This window comes from Syngnathoides biaculeatus, chromosome 22, assembly GCF_019802595.1.
Source record: "Syngnathoides biaculeatus isolate LvHL_M chromosome 22, ASM1980259v1, whole genome shotgun sequence".
Taxonomy (NCBI): Eukaryota; Metazoa; Chordata; class Actinopteri; order Syngnathiformes; family Syngnathidae; genus Syngnathoides; species Syngnathoides biaculeatus.
The window spans coordinates 14,556,771-14,571,767 of record NC_084661.1 but is presented as its reverse complement, the minus strand read 5'-3'; the positions used below and the strand labels follow the sequence as shown (position 1 = coordinate 14,571,767).

At 45.4% G+C, this 14,997-nt stretch overlaps 1 protein-coding gene across 6 annotated transcripts in view; it reads right to left on the bottom strand.

The window, feature by feature from the left end:
- nrg3b (neuregulin 3b) overlaps nucleotides 1-14,997 on the bottom strand; it is a 243,155-nt gene that overhangs the window by 107,018 nt on the left and 121,140 nt on the right. Inside the window, exon 7 of one of the 6 annotated variants that reach the window (XR_009793670.1) lies at nucleotides 8,602-8,832. The exons of the other annotated variants lie outside the window; for them this stretch is intronic. The gene's annotated coding sequence lies outside the window, so the exon portion shown is untranslated. Of the gene's footprint in view, nucleotides 1-8,601; nucleotides 8,833-14,997 lie in introns of those variants that run through there. 6 annotated transcript variants of the gene reach the window in all.

Sequence of the window (14,997 nt, the reverse complement as noted above, 5' to 3'; positions counted from 1 at the left end):
ATTGAGAGCTTCGCCTTTCAACTTAGCTCCCTCTTTACCACAACGGACCGATACAAAGTCCGCATCACTGCAGACGCTGCACCGACCCGTCTGTCGATCTACCGCTCGATTCTTCCCTCACTCGTGAACAAGACCCCAAGATACTTGAAGTCCTCCACTACGCCTTGGCTGCGCCCAGAAATTCTGTCCATAAAAGTTATGAACAAAATCGGTGACAAAGGGTGGCCTTGGCGGAGTCCAACTCTCGCCGGAAACGAGTCCGACTTATTGCTGGCAATGCGGACCAAACTGTGACTGAACAGCTCATATCAGATAATTATAAAACACATTCATGTAATCTTTAGCGAGGTCTTCTGGACATCCTTCCATGCTCCTCTTTTTGAGAGTATAGCAGCATGCACACAATGAGTGGGATACTCAAGTCTAGTATCAGATTAATCGCTCAATTCCGAGGGGGAAACGGTGCACATAAATTCCCCGGCAAGGGGCTAGTATTCCTGTCCGGGGTGCCAAGTGTAAACAAAATTACCAGACCTACTCGAGGACCCCGCCCCTGGTGCTAATGATTGTTCGCAACTTCAAAGTCGTTACTGCGTGGTTTTCATTCGCGTGTGCTTTTTTGTTTGTTGTTCTCACTTTTTTTTTGGTCTTTTTTTGGGTGAATGCTGTTTACCGCTTGCTGCCGAGACACCGGTGGGGGCTCGGTGCTATCACAGGAGCGCGTCCTAACCAATCCAAAAAAAAAAAAAAAAAAAAAACCCTCATTATTCACGCGAGAGCTGTGCGGGAAGCGGAGATCAGCGCGTTTGCGACGTGAGCGGTATTTTTAGCGCCCGCTGGAGATATCCCAAAAAGGAGGGATTGAAAGATGGGAGAATTGAATTTGACGTTGCATTTGTGAAAGTAGAATGGTGAACATTTGTTGCCTCATTTTTTGTGCATATCATGCAGAGTGGAGGGGGGGGGGGGGGTGTAAAATGACTGTACCAGTTCCCCCGTAGCCAGAGTCACTTCCTTAACTATATGATAGACTGGAAGGGTGTGATTTCCCAAACAGTGCAGCTGTCAGCATGTTAATTAGACACAGTGCTTTATCAGAGCCGGCCACTCGTAAGCCAAGCAAACCTATTAGCATAAACGCCTTGTCTATCAGCCTGCACATGGAAGCAACATTACGGCGTGCAATCTAAATCCATAATCATTTGGCTTAATTGGGTTTTGCTTGCTTTATGGGGGGGGGGGGGGGGGAAAGGTGGTGGGAAAATACAGTGCGGCAACACCATTCTGACCGATCAAAGCTCATTTAGAATACAATTATCCGCTGCTCGTTTGGCTCGCAAGGGTCTCGTCACATGTTGGATTTTTGCCACGTTGTTTGTGGTCGGCATTCCACTGGCAACGGATCACATGCATGGCACTGGTACTAAATGTCAGGCGTTACCTAAGTAAGCAGAAAAAAAGCTAAGTATTGCTTTTGAATAACTTCTGGCACAAGGGGTTCGATATGTAGTATTTAACACTACAATGATAGATATTTCAAAACAGAATATATGCGCGTGAATGAGAGGGGCGGAGGGGGAAGACTGAGGCGACAGGGAGAAGAGATAGCGAGGGTGGACGACTTCAAATACTTGGGGTCAACAATCCAGGGCAATGGTGAGTGTGGTAAGGATGTGAAGAAACGGGTCCAAGGAGATTGGAACAGTTGGGCGGAAGGAAGATGCTGAGGTTCTCGCTTGGATAGGATTAGAAATGAGCTCATTAGAAGGACAGCCAAAGTTGGATGTTTTGGAGACAAGGTTAGAGAGATGGTTTGGACATGTCCAGAGGCGAGAGAGTGAGTATATTGGGGGAAGGGTGCAGCGAGGGAAAAGAGGGAGAGGAAGACCAAAGAAAAGGTTGATGGATCTTGCGAGGGAGGACATGAAGACTGTGGGCGTTAGAGAGGAGGATGCACGAGATGGGCTTAGATGGAAAAAGATGAAACACTGTGGCGACCCCTAACGGGGACAAGCCGAAAGGAAAAGAAGAAGAAGCAACTATTGCTTTTGTCAAGCAGTTCAATTTTATCTCATAGGACGAAGCAAGAATCTAATTTATTTCGAATGACGTTTGATGATTGATCAATCCGTCAGCTGAAACAAGAGTTCTCGTGAAATTTTACATGCGCTTGGTGGAGTTTTAAACAATAATGCTTCAAAAAGAGTCCTAAAGAAAACTGCAAAAACCACGTCACATCGAACGCAACAGTTAAACTGACATTTACAGGGGAAAATACAGTATGTACTCGTTGGCGTGTATGGTTTGGCCAAGGCCCCGAGGCAAATTCACAATGACAGTCGGAACTAACGTCGGCATCTCTATTTTTTTCCACTTCTCTGTCAATCTTTGTATTTTTTTTTCTCTCTCCCGATAGTCCAGTTTCGTTGCGTTCAGCCTCATCTGGAATCCAACAAGCCTTAAATTTTGAATGACATCAGACGCAAGAGATTTGGCGTTGTTTAGGGGAAAGGTCACAGTTGTGTTCATTGTCGGGCAGTCGGACGCACGTTGTCAGCTGTCCACAGGATGAATCTTGAACGCTGTAGATTTTGAATGATTATCTGACAAAAATATGGAGATAAAAAGAGTCGACTGTCTCACAGTTTTACTCATCTATTTCAACCATCTTGCTGTTCTTCATAGAACAACGGCATCATCCTTCAGGATGCTAATTGGACCTGTAATTAATGTCTGCTGCCTTTGGCTCACGTCTGGCAAACACAATAAATCTTGATGATAAATCAATTAAGAAAACTTGGCTCGGTCAAAAAGACAGGATCCAAGCTCATATTTCTGCGTGGTCATTTGTTCACTTTTGAAATCTTACTTTGCGGTTTGTAACACAGCCCAAAGCCATTTCATATTGTTGCTGATATATATTCATGCTCTCCAAGCGCATGAATATAAAAAGGGGTGGGCAAGATCAACAGTGTTTATTCAGCCTGAAGAGTTGATATAATAATCACCTCCCACCCAAAAAAAATGAAAAGCTGGGACAGCAAAAAAAAAAAAAAAAAAAAAAAAAAAAGCAAAGTAGGCCAATGAATAATTCATAAGCTTCGAGTGTGTGTCACTAACTCAGCATTTAGCTCCAGGAAACATTGGCCAAATTCTGTGAGGGATACTATTGTTCCCCCGTTTCATGTGATCAATTCAACCGTGACAACAAATGACCCGACGTTTCAAGAGAAAACACGGGTTTGCGGATCAGAGAGGAAATGACGGCTCGGCGGCACGGTGGGGTAATAAACACCTCGGGAATTAACAGACCCGCGCGTATCCAAACGAATCTCGGGACAAAACCGCCTCGGAAAAACTCCACGTCGCAACCCCTCCCCTAAGCGGCGTCCGCATTACCCGCCGAGATCTGACCAAGTGAGGCGGCGTGGAAAATGAAAGGCAAAATGGATCCTGCTTAAAACGGGAGTGTAGGTAGCGGGGGCGCGAGAGCGAGCCGTGTCTTAATCTATTTCCAGAAGCTTTAGCCTGACTGCTCTGCCCTTGAGCCCATTATTTGCCATGCTGTGGGTGAAAATGAAAGCTAACAGGGTCACGAGCGTGAGGGGAGCCGATTGTGCGGGACGCCGAGTGAAAACCTACCCGGGATCGCCACAATCAACGCGCCACATTGGAATGTCCTCAAAGACTCCAGATGAATACCTACTAAATCTCCCCCGGTGTCGATTTTTGGAAATGAGTTGCGTTTCCAACCGAGTCGCCAAAACAACGAGGCAGTGATGGACGTGGCAATAAATGGCCGCCATCCGTATCCCTTTCTATTTCCTCCGTGACGTTTCCACTTTTGGCTCTCTGCAACTTTCTATCAACGTGAATAATCTTTGGCAGGGGTAGAAGCAGTGCTGTGTCGAAGCAAAACAATAAAGACTGTGACTAATAAACCTAGCGGGAAAACCATCAATTTCGTAACGCGCCACTCGCGTCAGCCATCTTGGCTACACAGTTACAGTATATCGGGGTAACAAGCGTAGCTAAAAGGAGAGCTCCTAGAGCAAAACTCTTGGGCCTTGTTAAATTGTCTTATCCTTTCAGCTTCTTCATCCCACATAGCAACAATCTGGAATTGTTAGGATTACTTTTTGGTATTTTTCTCTGGTTTCAATAGATACACTAGATACATAAAATATAGTACGTCTTAACAGTATCTTAACCCATCTTATCTGCGATCTCTAAGGCAAAACGTTAGCTAGCACAGTGCGCAGGTTGTGAAATGTCCAAAATGACATTTTTCTACATCCTCGGCTTCTTTCCAATGAGCAGAGAGACCTTCGATTTATTAAATTTAAATGGGATACTTCTGTGGTCAGCAGAAGGTATCCTCCCCCTCCTTAAAATGAAAACGGTGTCATTCATTCACTCCATTGGAGTGAAGTAAGTCATTAGACGCCACTTTTAGAAAACTTGAGATTCCGACATGGAATTGCTCCCTTGTCCAAAAATTGATAAACGATGTAATCTGCTATCTGCATGATCTTAAGACTCCCAAACTGGCCAAGTACATTTTTAAATCTGCGTCGGACACTTTTTGGCGAGGGAATTTGGGCATCAGGCTCTGTGCTTGGACTAATGCAGAATAGCTACGGCAGTGTCCATATGTAGGCAAAAGGGGAAACTACTCCATTGTTCCATTTCGGAATATTTGTTTATCTCTTGGGCCGCTAACCAAAATCAACCGTTAGACAGAATTATTAACGTCTGCCATTTTCTTTGTAAACGTTGGCTTCGGGCGCGCAAACACATTCCGTGTTTGTAGAGATCGGAGAAAGAGCAAATTGTCAATCGAGGAAAAGAAAATGCATCCCTCCCAGTTTGAACTACGCACTGGAGATTTCCGAGTCACTTTGTTTGTTTTCGCTGAGCGGCTTTGACGGAGCAAAGTAACGCCGCGGTGGGCTTCATCCTCACAACTGGAGCGTTCCCCCGTTTGCGCGCATCTGCCAGCGGCTTCGCTTCGGATGGATTCGGGGGGCGGACAATGTTTGTGCCTGCTGGAGTGGCCGCCGCTTACGCACTCTGAAAGGCTTCACACAGACACACACAAAAAGTAAGTCTGTGCCTAGTCAACGCCACAACAAGACAGTCAGAAGTGGACTTGCGTGACTTTTGCAAGGCCGGGAAAGTTCAAGTGTTGAGTAGGAGTTTGCTGAAATGGTTTGTAACGGAGGTGCCGGTGACATTGAAGCAATCGAAGTACATACGCTGTGTCGAGACTAAGTGTTATTCAGCGGCTGCAATAAAAATATGATCTCAAAAATTCGTGTCAAAAGAAAAAGACTCCTCCAAATGTCACATAACATTACTTTGAGATTTTTACCACCAAATATCGAGCATCTTTTAAAACTTATACTATAGACGTGATGATTAGTTTTCTACCCACTTATACAACGTTCATGTTTTACAAGAGTTCTTCCCAAATCTGTTGAATTTTCAACTCAAAAGATCAGCCCTTCCGTCGCTCTCTGCAGCGTTTAACCTTTTGAGCATATTCCAATTACACTGTGAGGTTTTGCTGCATTTCAAACTAAAAAGAATATCCCGATTGCTCGCTGGCCAGCTTGACCTTTCTACGGAGCCTCATTTTTTGACAATTTCCCACGAAATAATGTTGCTGGTCCAGTTGGAGGATTCTCCAGATTCAAAGATTTCTGCTAGCGTCGCTCTTCCACAGCTTTGAAAAAGACAAATGTCGTTATCATCGAGTGTGCTGTAATTGCAGGGCTGTGAGCTGTGATGAATTTCACTAATTAATGAAGTGTGATGCCAGCAAAACTCTGAAATATGGTATCATAAGGGAGAATGAGACTGTTTATGTATCAGCAAGGAATAACCGAAGCATTCTGGGGAAAACATTTGCCGAGAGAATTTTAGTGCAAATTATGATGTTGCTTCCTTCATAACATACAACCAAACAATCAAAATGTTATTACAATGCACAATAATTAAGTTTTCTTGATATAAACCACGACGGAGTTCAATGCGCCGTGAAACAATAACGGCATCGGCGATGAACCTTAATCGTGGCATTTTCCATTTGGCAAAAGCACGTCGTGACGATTTAATGCAAAGGAGGTGCGAGAAAAGGTTGTGTAACTAACCATCTGATACGACGTGCCACAAGGACATCGGATGGGACTTATGGGGGAGCTTTTTATGGACTCAAGTGCATTCTAACAGGACAGAATGTTATTTTGGCAGCACCGCGACAAATATGGAGGAATAAAAGTTGAGCGAAAAGACGTCTGAATGTTGGCCGCGCGGTTCTGTAGTGGTTCGTACGTGATGAGGCAATTCACTCGGCGATGTATCTTTTGTTAACATTTTTGGCTGTCTGGACCATATTAATTGGATTTACATTATTTCCTATGGGGACTATTGCTTCAGTTTTTGTCAAATTTGGTTTCAGTCAGCAGTTTTGAAACAGATCACACAGTTGAAAAAAAAAAAAAAAAGTACCAGTGTAGATCAATAGTACTCCCTCGAGATTCAAACCAGACAGGATCTTTATGCTTCGGCTGGTAGAGTCTCCCCCCCCACCCCACCCCACCCCACCCCGACCTCGAAAACCATCGCAGGTCTGAGTCTCTCCTTCCGCACTTCTCTCTCGAGTGAGATGAAACGGCCATCCCACTCGAGAGAGGAGTGCTCGCTGATGACATTGACGGGAGCTAGCGGTAAGTCAAAGAGAGAGAGAGAGAGAGACGAAGATGGGGGGGGGGGGAGCCGGAGGGCCAGAGAACAGCGATCCCGTGGACCCGTCAGAACAAACATGGCCGCTTGTGGACACACGATGAAATGTGACGTCTCCTGCGGCCGCGCAGATGCAACATCCAGGAGCCTTGACGTCTCTATGACGCTCGTACCGCTTATCTCCCACAAATGCGAGGTTTGTTCGCTTTGAAAAGGATTTCTTTTTTAGCGTGCCCGCGCGCTCGTCGGCATTCAGAGCCTCCAATTAAATATTCCTTATGGTTTGAGATGTGAAATTGAAATGAGCTGAAAGAGATGAAGGATCTGCGAGGTGGACGGCCGCTGCGAGGCCTTCGGAAGATAAAACGAGAGCCAGCTCTCGTTCTTGGAATGTAACATGATTTTGTTTGGCTTGGAAATGGACCGCATAATTGCTCCATTAACCTGCTAGCTCAACGTTCGCTAGCAGAGTAATGGAAGTGGACGCTATCCCCTGGTGTGACATGGACAGACTTATCTAAGATTCTGCTTTCGGGAGCTCCGGTTCTCCGTGCGTGGCTTTTTAACGGCGGGGCATTTGCTTGTTTTACAAAACAGCTCCTGTTTCCGTGCGGCTTCCGCCAATGGAAAGTCTGCTCAGCTTTGACGACCGCGGAGTAATCACCATCACCATCATCATCCTGCGAGAGACGGCCGAGCTGAATGTGAAACCATTACTCCTGAGTGAGCGAGCGAGCTATTTTTAAACCGTGACGTCTCGCGGTGAGCAGGGGTTACTTTTCGCTCCTCTTGTTCTTGATATTTTTTTCGGGGGTGGTTTAAAACTGGAGTCAGCACCTCTGCGTCAGATCACATAGATCAGGAGGCAAGAAGTAACAATGTGCTCGCACGAGCCGTTGAGCGGACCCTTCTGTCGTTCATAAGGGCCCTAAAAAGAAATTGAAAGCGTATCGGCCGAGCACAGGTTGGTTTTAGGAAAGGAACATCTTGTAGACCGAGTACCGAACACAGACTACGTTTTCTACACGAGAGGCTTTGGTGGTTTTTTTTGCTGCCGTCACCCATTATTTTCGATTCCAGTGGTTTCCAACCACTGGGTCGTGTGGCATTTTTGTTTGAAATTTGTTCTACCGACCATGTCAACACGAGAAACTCTCACAGTACGGAATGTTGTTAGGAAAACTGAAGAGGAAAGTTGAAACGACGGCGGACAGTTTTGTCTACAGTTCAGTGACAGTGGATAGATGTTTGTCTACATGCGCCGTATGATTATGACTACCGTGAAGTCCTGGTTGCGGCCTACCCTGCGCCCGAGTGCTAAAGTATCCACTGATAAGATCTTTGTTCCATGGTTTCCATGGAATCTTGACCACTAGAGCCTCTTGTGGTCTTCGAGGTGACCGTCCACAGTCTTTGCCAACTTTCAAGAATTTTGGACACTGATAATAGACTTTACCCTCAATATTCCATATTCCTCCTCCTTCGCAGCTCGGCAATCCGGTGCCGCCATTTCCTCCGCGCTCCCCTGTGTTCTCATTAGCCTCCCCCTTTTGTGTACGCCACTTTTTGCAACTCAGCACCAAACAGAGCCAAGGCCTGTATTGTAAAAACAGCCGCATTTTCTTTTCGGAAACAAAATGAGCACGCGTGTTGGAAGTTCACCAAGGGGGACAGTTTCAATATTTAGAATTTGCCTCCTGCTCAGACCTATTGTTGGGAAAACATGAAATTCTAACACGGATGGAACAACGACGAGATTAAATACCATTTACCCACGGTCGGTGTAGTGTAGGCAGTTCTTATATTTCCCAAGATATTGGAAGTATAATAATGTGTCAACGTGGGTTTGCGGCCAGCCTACAGAGTTCCCTCCTCCATGATAACAAGGTATTTATTTTATTTTTTTTTTTTATTGGTTTACAAATGCCTTTTCTTCTCTCATTCTTATCCCCCTCCGGAGATTGGTTCTCCTCTGCACCTGGAGACTTGCTCTCGCCTCCGTGAAGATTCCGTGAACTGTGGTTCACGTAGCATGTAATGGGTTTTTTTTTTTCTTCCTTCTTCTTCCGGTGACAAGAGTCATGCCTACACAAAATGGGAAAGGGATGCAATTCTAATCGTGATGCGACAAACTGGAGGAAAGATTGTGGAGCTATTTGAAAGTCATCTTTCCAGAAACCTTTATGATTGGCCATAACATCATGGAGAGCTACATAATCTAATAAAGTCCAATTTAACAATAAGTGCTGAAATGGGCTACAACCGGAATAATACACATACAATTTACGTACAATGCGTCTTTATCTGGATCTTTGCCACATATTAATGGTTTCTTCCTAGGTCCACAACAACAAACATAGAGAAACTGGTTAATAATGTACTAGAACCTCAGTCTTGGTAACTAAACCGTCACCTTAACTTAAATTCACCCCCAATCCGAACCCTTCAAACGGAGACCCAATTCCTATTGTCGGCACAGAGTCTGATATTTTCTTCTTTGCGGCTATTTTCAACATCCTGCCGACCTACTTGAGTGCGAAGGCTCACTGTAGAATCTGCGGATGTGATCACTGACAGCAATCTCACCGATGAGTTTCATGAGATCATTTCTCTTGGACGGTTCCACGCAATTAACCAAAGGCGGGCGCAGGCATGTTTGAGGAGGGGAAGTGACGAGTAGGCTACAAAATGATGTAAATACGTGTGCGTGTGTATGTGTATGTACACATCACTTGTCACTTGTGATACCCAGACTTCCCCTTCCCCAGCCACTTCTTCCAGCTATCCCGGAGGGATCCCGAGGCGTTCACAAGCCAGCCGAGAGACATAGTCTCTCCAAGCGTGTCCTGGGTCGTCCTCGGGGTCTCTTTCCTGTGTTACATCCCCGTAACACCTCACCAGGGAGGCGTCCAGGAGGCATCCGGATCAGATGCCCCCAGCCACTTCATCTGGCTCCTCTCAATGTGGAGCAACAGCGCCTCGACACTGAGGGAGGGGCCCTGATGACTGAGTTTCTCAGCCTATCTCTAAGGGAGAGGCCAAACACCCTGCGGAGGAAACTCTTTTCGGCCGTTTGTATCCGGGATCTTGTTATTTCGGTCACAACACACAGCTCATGCCCACAAGTGAGGGTAGGAACGTAGGTCGACTGGTAAATTGAGAGCTTCGCCTTTCGACTTAGCTCCCTCTTTACCACAACGGAACGATACATCACTATTTTCACTCTTAGGCTTGGCACGATTTTTGTCTGAATGGCGCGCGTCCGCTTTTGCACCTGAACTCATCAAATCCGCAACACAGCCAATTCCCTCTCGACAGAATCCTCAGCGAGCTTCCTAATTAGCCGTCGTTCTGTTTTCCGACGGCAAGGCCAAAGTCGGGAGTTGCCCGCATTCATCGAGTGTCGCCATTGCGAATCATAAACCGGCACATCATTCACGACACTTTTCTGATCAAATCGGGAAGGAAAAACGAAAAGATTTCTCTCGGGAGAATCTTTGAGAAAGAAAAAAAAAAAATCAAATCAGAAATATCCTCTGCCTCTGACTCCTGTTCTACGGCACCTTTTGTCCCCCCCCCATTGGGAATCTCACTCAAGACATCTCCACTTCTTTTGTCTCCGCATCTCCAGCAGCTGCCCACTGCTCGTGACACCTCGTTTCTAATATCAACTCATCTGCCCTCCTCCGGCACCCACTCCTACTTACTCCGGCGTTGGAGGGACTGGGAAAAAAAAAAAAAAAAGATGAGCAGTGGAGCAAACTATCCATTTAAGTTGGGGGGGGGGTTAAATTGCCATAAATCACAGCAATCTTTAAGCAGGTGTTTATTTTCTAAAAAAAAAAAAAAAAAAAAAAAAAAAGCTCAGGATGGGATTCTTGATGATGGATGATGATTATTTACTCTGGCAAAGCTGACATTCATCATATGGGGCTCCATCTCGCACGGGCCCGCCCATTATTCAGCTGCATTCATTTAAAAAAAAAAAATGGTGTGCACATGTGCGAGTTGCCCATTTCCAAGTTGGCTGCAGGGACACATTTATTTATTTAAAAAAAAAAAAAGCTTGGAAGTGGCGGGCTGCTGTTTGATGGAAGCAGCGAAAAGCGCTGGCAAGTATTCAATACATGCAACTCGCATGTTTGGCTATTCATAGATAAGACGCGAAGGCATTTACCGTCGTTGTGACGTCTCCGACGCTGACATGGAAGAAGCATTATTGACAAAAAAAGATGGAGGACCCCCCCCCCCCCCCAACTTCTCGCTGGAGACACGAGCATGCTTTGTTTCTATAAGTAAAATCCTATGCCTGTAGATTTGCTTCGGGGTACACTGAATATTGATAACAGCGGCCAAAAATGTTCACCAAGTACAAAGTCGGCTTTCAACCTTCTGTAACGATCCGCCTATACGACGGCGGCTGACGCAAGCGTTTCCGATCGAGGCCGGGAAGATACGGCGGGGCCGAAGAGGGTGAAGTCGATAGCCCGGCGTCCGTGCGACGTTCCGCAGCGGCGCCTGCAAAAACCCTCGCTGACTGACAGCCCGCGAGCATCGACGCGCTGCAGATTGGCAACTCAAATGGCGGCTGTCGTTACTTTCAGCGCCGGCTCTCGCGAGCCGGGGGACGCCTTTAGTTTGCGCTCCAAAGCGTTCCAGATGGACTGGACTGTACCGTGCATCTCTTTTTTAATCTTTAGTTTGAACACCCTGATATTTTGCAAATTCTCCCACTTAGAAATCATGAAGGGGTCTGAAATTTCCATCGTAGTTGCACGTCCACTGAGAGAGAGAAAATCTAAAAAGAAAAATCCAGAAATCACAATGTAGGATTTTTTTTTTAACGATTTATTTGTGTGATACATGTGCAAATAAGTATTTGAACACCTGTGAAAACCAATGACTGTTGGTAATGTACTAAGACGTCACGGTTTGAAATCATGCATGGTACGGAAAGTTCTCCTGCTTAAACCAACACAGGCCCGTCTTAAGTTTGCCAATGACCATTGGGATGATACAGAGGAGTCATGGGAGAAGGTTTTGTGGTCAGATAAGACCAAAACGGAACTTTTCTGTCATAATTCCACGAACTGTGTTTGGGGAAAACGAATGATGAGTTCCATCCCAAGAACACCATCCCTCCTGTGAAGCATGGGGGTGGTAGCATCATGCTTTTGGGGTGCTTTTCTGCACATGGGACAGGACGACTGCACTGCATTAAGGAGATTGTATGTATGTATTGTGAGATTTCAGGGAACAACCTCTTTCCCTCAGTCAGAGCATTGAAGATGGGTCGTGGCTGGGTCTTTCAACATGACAATGACCCAAAGCACACAGCCAGGAAAACCAAGGAGTTGCTACGTAAGACGCATATCAAGGTTCTGGCGCGGCCTAGCCAGTCTCCAGACCTAAACCCAATAGCCCAGAAATCTGTCTGATCTAGAGAAGATCCGTGTGGAGGAGTGGGCAAAAAATTCCCCCTGCAGTGTGTGCAAACTTGGTGAACAACTGGAGGAAACGTTTGACCTCTGTAATTGCAAACAAAGGCTACTGTACCAAATATTAACATTGCTTTTCTCAGGTGTTCAAATACTTATTTGCAGCTGTATCACACAAATAAATCGTTTAAAAAAAACATACATTGTGATTTATGGATTTTTCTTTTTAGATTATCTTTCTCACAGTGGACGTGCACCTCCGATGAAAATGACTTGTACGTGGGAGAACTTGTAACAGAGCAGCGTGTTCAAATACTTATTTTCTTCACTGTCGCTTCTTGTGACATGTAGCATTATAGTGCAAATTTCCAGAGAAAATCTAAGTTGTGGATGTCAAATAAGATTTGCCATGCAGAAAGGTATGGAATGAATAAAACAGGATGACGGCGTAATGGTGATAAAAAGACAGAGAATAGAGAAACATCTCGATGAAATTGAAATCCCCTCATGCCAGGATCTCGAGGGAATCTTCCCGAACGTCGGCCGAAACACTTGCTGACTGCTCGGCGACACTAACTGACACGCCGATTGGCAACTTAAACGGCGGCTGTCGACACCGTCAGCCGCGGCTCCCGCGAGCTGGGAAAACCCCAGCTAGCATGCTAATAGGACCCCCCCCCACAGGCTTTGCCCCGCAAAAAGAATCCGATTGGATGCAGGAAAGTGCTCTGAAGCAATACACGGGGACAGGAAATCGCAGGTAAGGGGAAATAGAGGAAAATGGCGGGGAACATTTGAATAAACACAAATGCAAGCGGCAGCATTTTAGAGTTTTGTCATCTTTTCAAGTACGTGATGACAAGCGCCAACTTACCAAATAATTTAAATGGAAAGGTTTACGCCACAGCGTTGCTTCTTTGTGGGAAAACCCAAAAATGGTCATCCCGGAAGATGACATTTCGATCAAAGCCGGCACCGAAGTTTTGTTCTCCCGCAGTAACTTTTTAGACAAAGGGAGCAAATAAAGGACAAGAAGGCAGGAGCAGACAAGTGTCTGGCTCTCGGCTCTACAAGGAGATTAAAAAGAAGACAAATAGAAAGGGGGGGGGGCGACATTTGTGATTGGACACAAGTTTAATACGAGCTTCCGACGGCTGTCAGAAACACTGCGAGAGCTTCCAATCTGACGGCAAGCGCAGACTTTTTGATGCAAAATAAACATGACAAACGTTTACTGCCACTTCTCGTCACGCGTCGACTGGGGAAGCCTTTCACCAGAAGGGCGGAATTTCAAAATGGCATTTTCAAAAATCTCTGATTGTCCAATTGATGTTTGTTTTGACGTGGAGTCCAAATAAATAAACTCTGCGTTCCTCAAGCGGACGCAGTTTGCGGATTGCGTTTCCCTTCGACCGCTTTTCTAACAAGGACCGAGAAACAAAAATAAAACGAACATTCAAAAGTCCAATTTGCATGAGCGGAGAAACATCGGCCCGTTTACAAAAAAAAAAAAAAAAAAGGCGACACGATGGGACCCTCAGTCGGGTAGCGCCGCCGAAGCCTTGAAGTACTTGTTCCACGTGGGATTCTGATTGCAGCCTGGAGCGTGTTTTTTTTTGTTGTTGTTTTTTTTTTGAAGATTCTCGTCAAACTCTAGCCGACCTGCGCACGGACATGACCGGAACGCCGCGGACATGACAGAGCGGATGGATAACGAAGGTGGACAACGACATTAAACTACAAGAGCCGGGATACGAAGAGTTCCCAGGGGCAGATGCAAAGTTGTACACTGCGGGAAGAAGTAGACATGCAACAAATAATACAAGGCTTGTCAAAACGTCAAAAAGAAAAAAAAAAAGGAAAAAAGTAAAAAAAAAAAAAAAAAAAAAAGCAATTTACAAGATTTAAAGAAAATGCCACCACCAAAAAAAACATACATCAAAACAAGTAATGTGAAATCAAATAATTAAAACTGAACAGGATGAAAATAACACAAATGAAACAAAAGAGGGAAAAAAGCATTGAAAAAAATGCAAAGGGAAACAGCGGTTTCCTCCATTCATTAATAAGCGCACTCCCCCCCCCCCCACACACACACACAAATCATTGCTCCTCCCTCCCTCCCTCACTTCCAATTAAATCCTCATGTCAGGTCTCGTGGGGTTTGCTTAATTATTAATCCCTCGTTTGGTAACTCCTCACATACACGTATGGTGCTGAGCAACCAATGTTTCCCCAAATTTCACCAAGCCAAGGCATATATTTATTTAGATTATAACCCGGCCAATGTAGGATTTTGCTCTACAGCGAAGACAAATTAACAGAATGAATCATAACGCAAAAATGTGCTCACTCAGTTTGAAATTCTCTGAAATCAAACAGAATCCACTTTCAAAACACTTGCCGCTCTCTTGATGGCGGGTGCTCCCGTACATTTGTTAACCGCTGCCTGCAGGGCAAGGTCTTGGGTCTGCGCCTCGTGGCTGCCCGCATTAAGCACAGGCCAGGTCAGCTCAGCAAAAAAAAAAAAAAATGAAAAAAAAAAAAAACACCGCGATGACGCAGAACTCTGTCGCGTTCTCCAGACATTCACTGACAGTGATAATCCCCGTTGATCCCATCCCTCTATGTGCGACTGCGAGCGGCAAAGAGACTGACAGGGCGAATAAAGAACTCGCGATAGCGGGGTTTATAAAAAAATATACATATATATTTAAAAAGAAGATATAAAATAAGACGGACGGCGAGAATTGAGAGGGAAGTCCCGCCAAGGCCCGCCCGCTTTCGCTACACGCGTGTGATGTCACAAAGG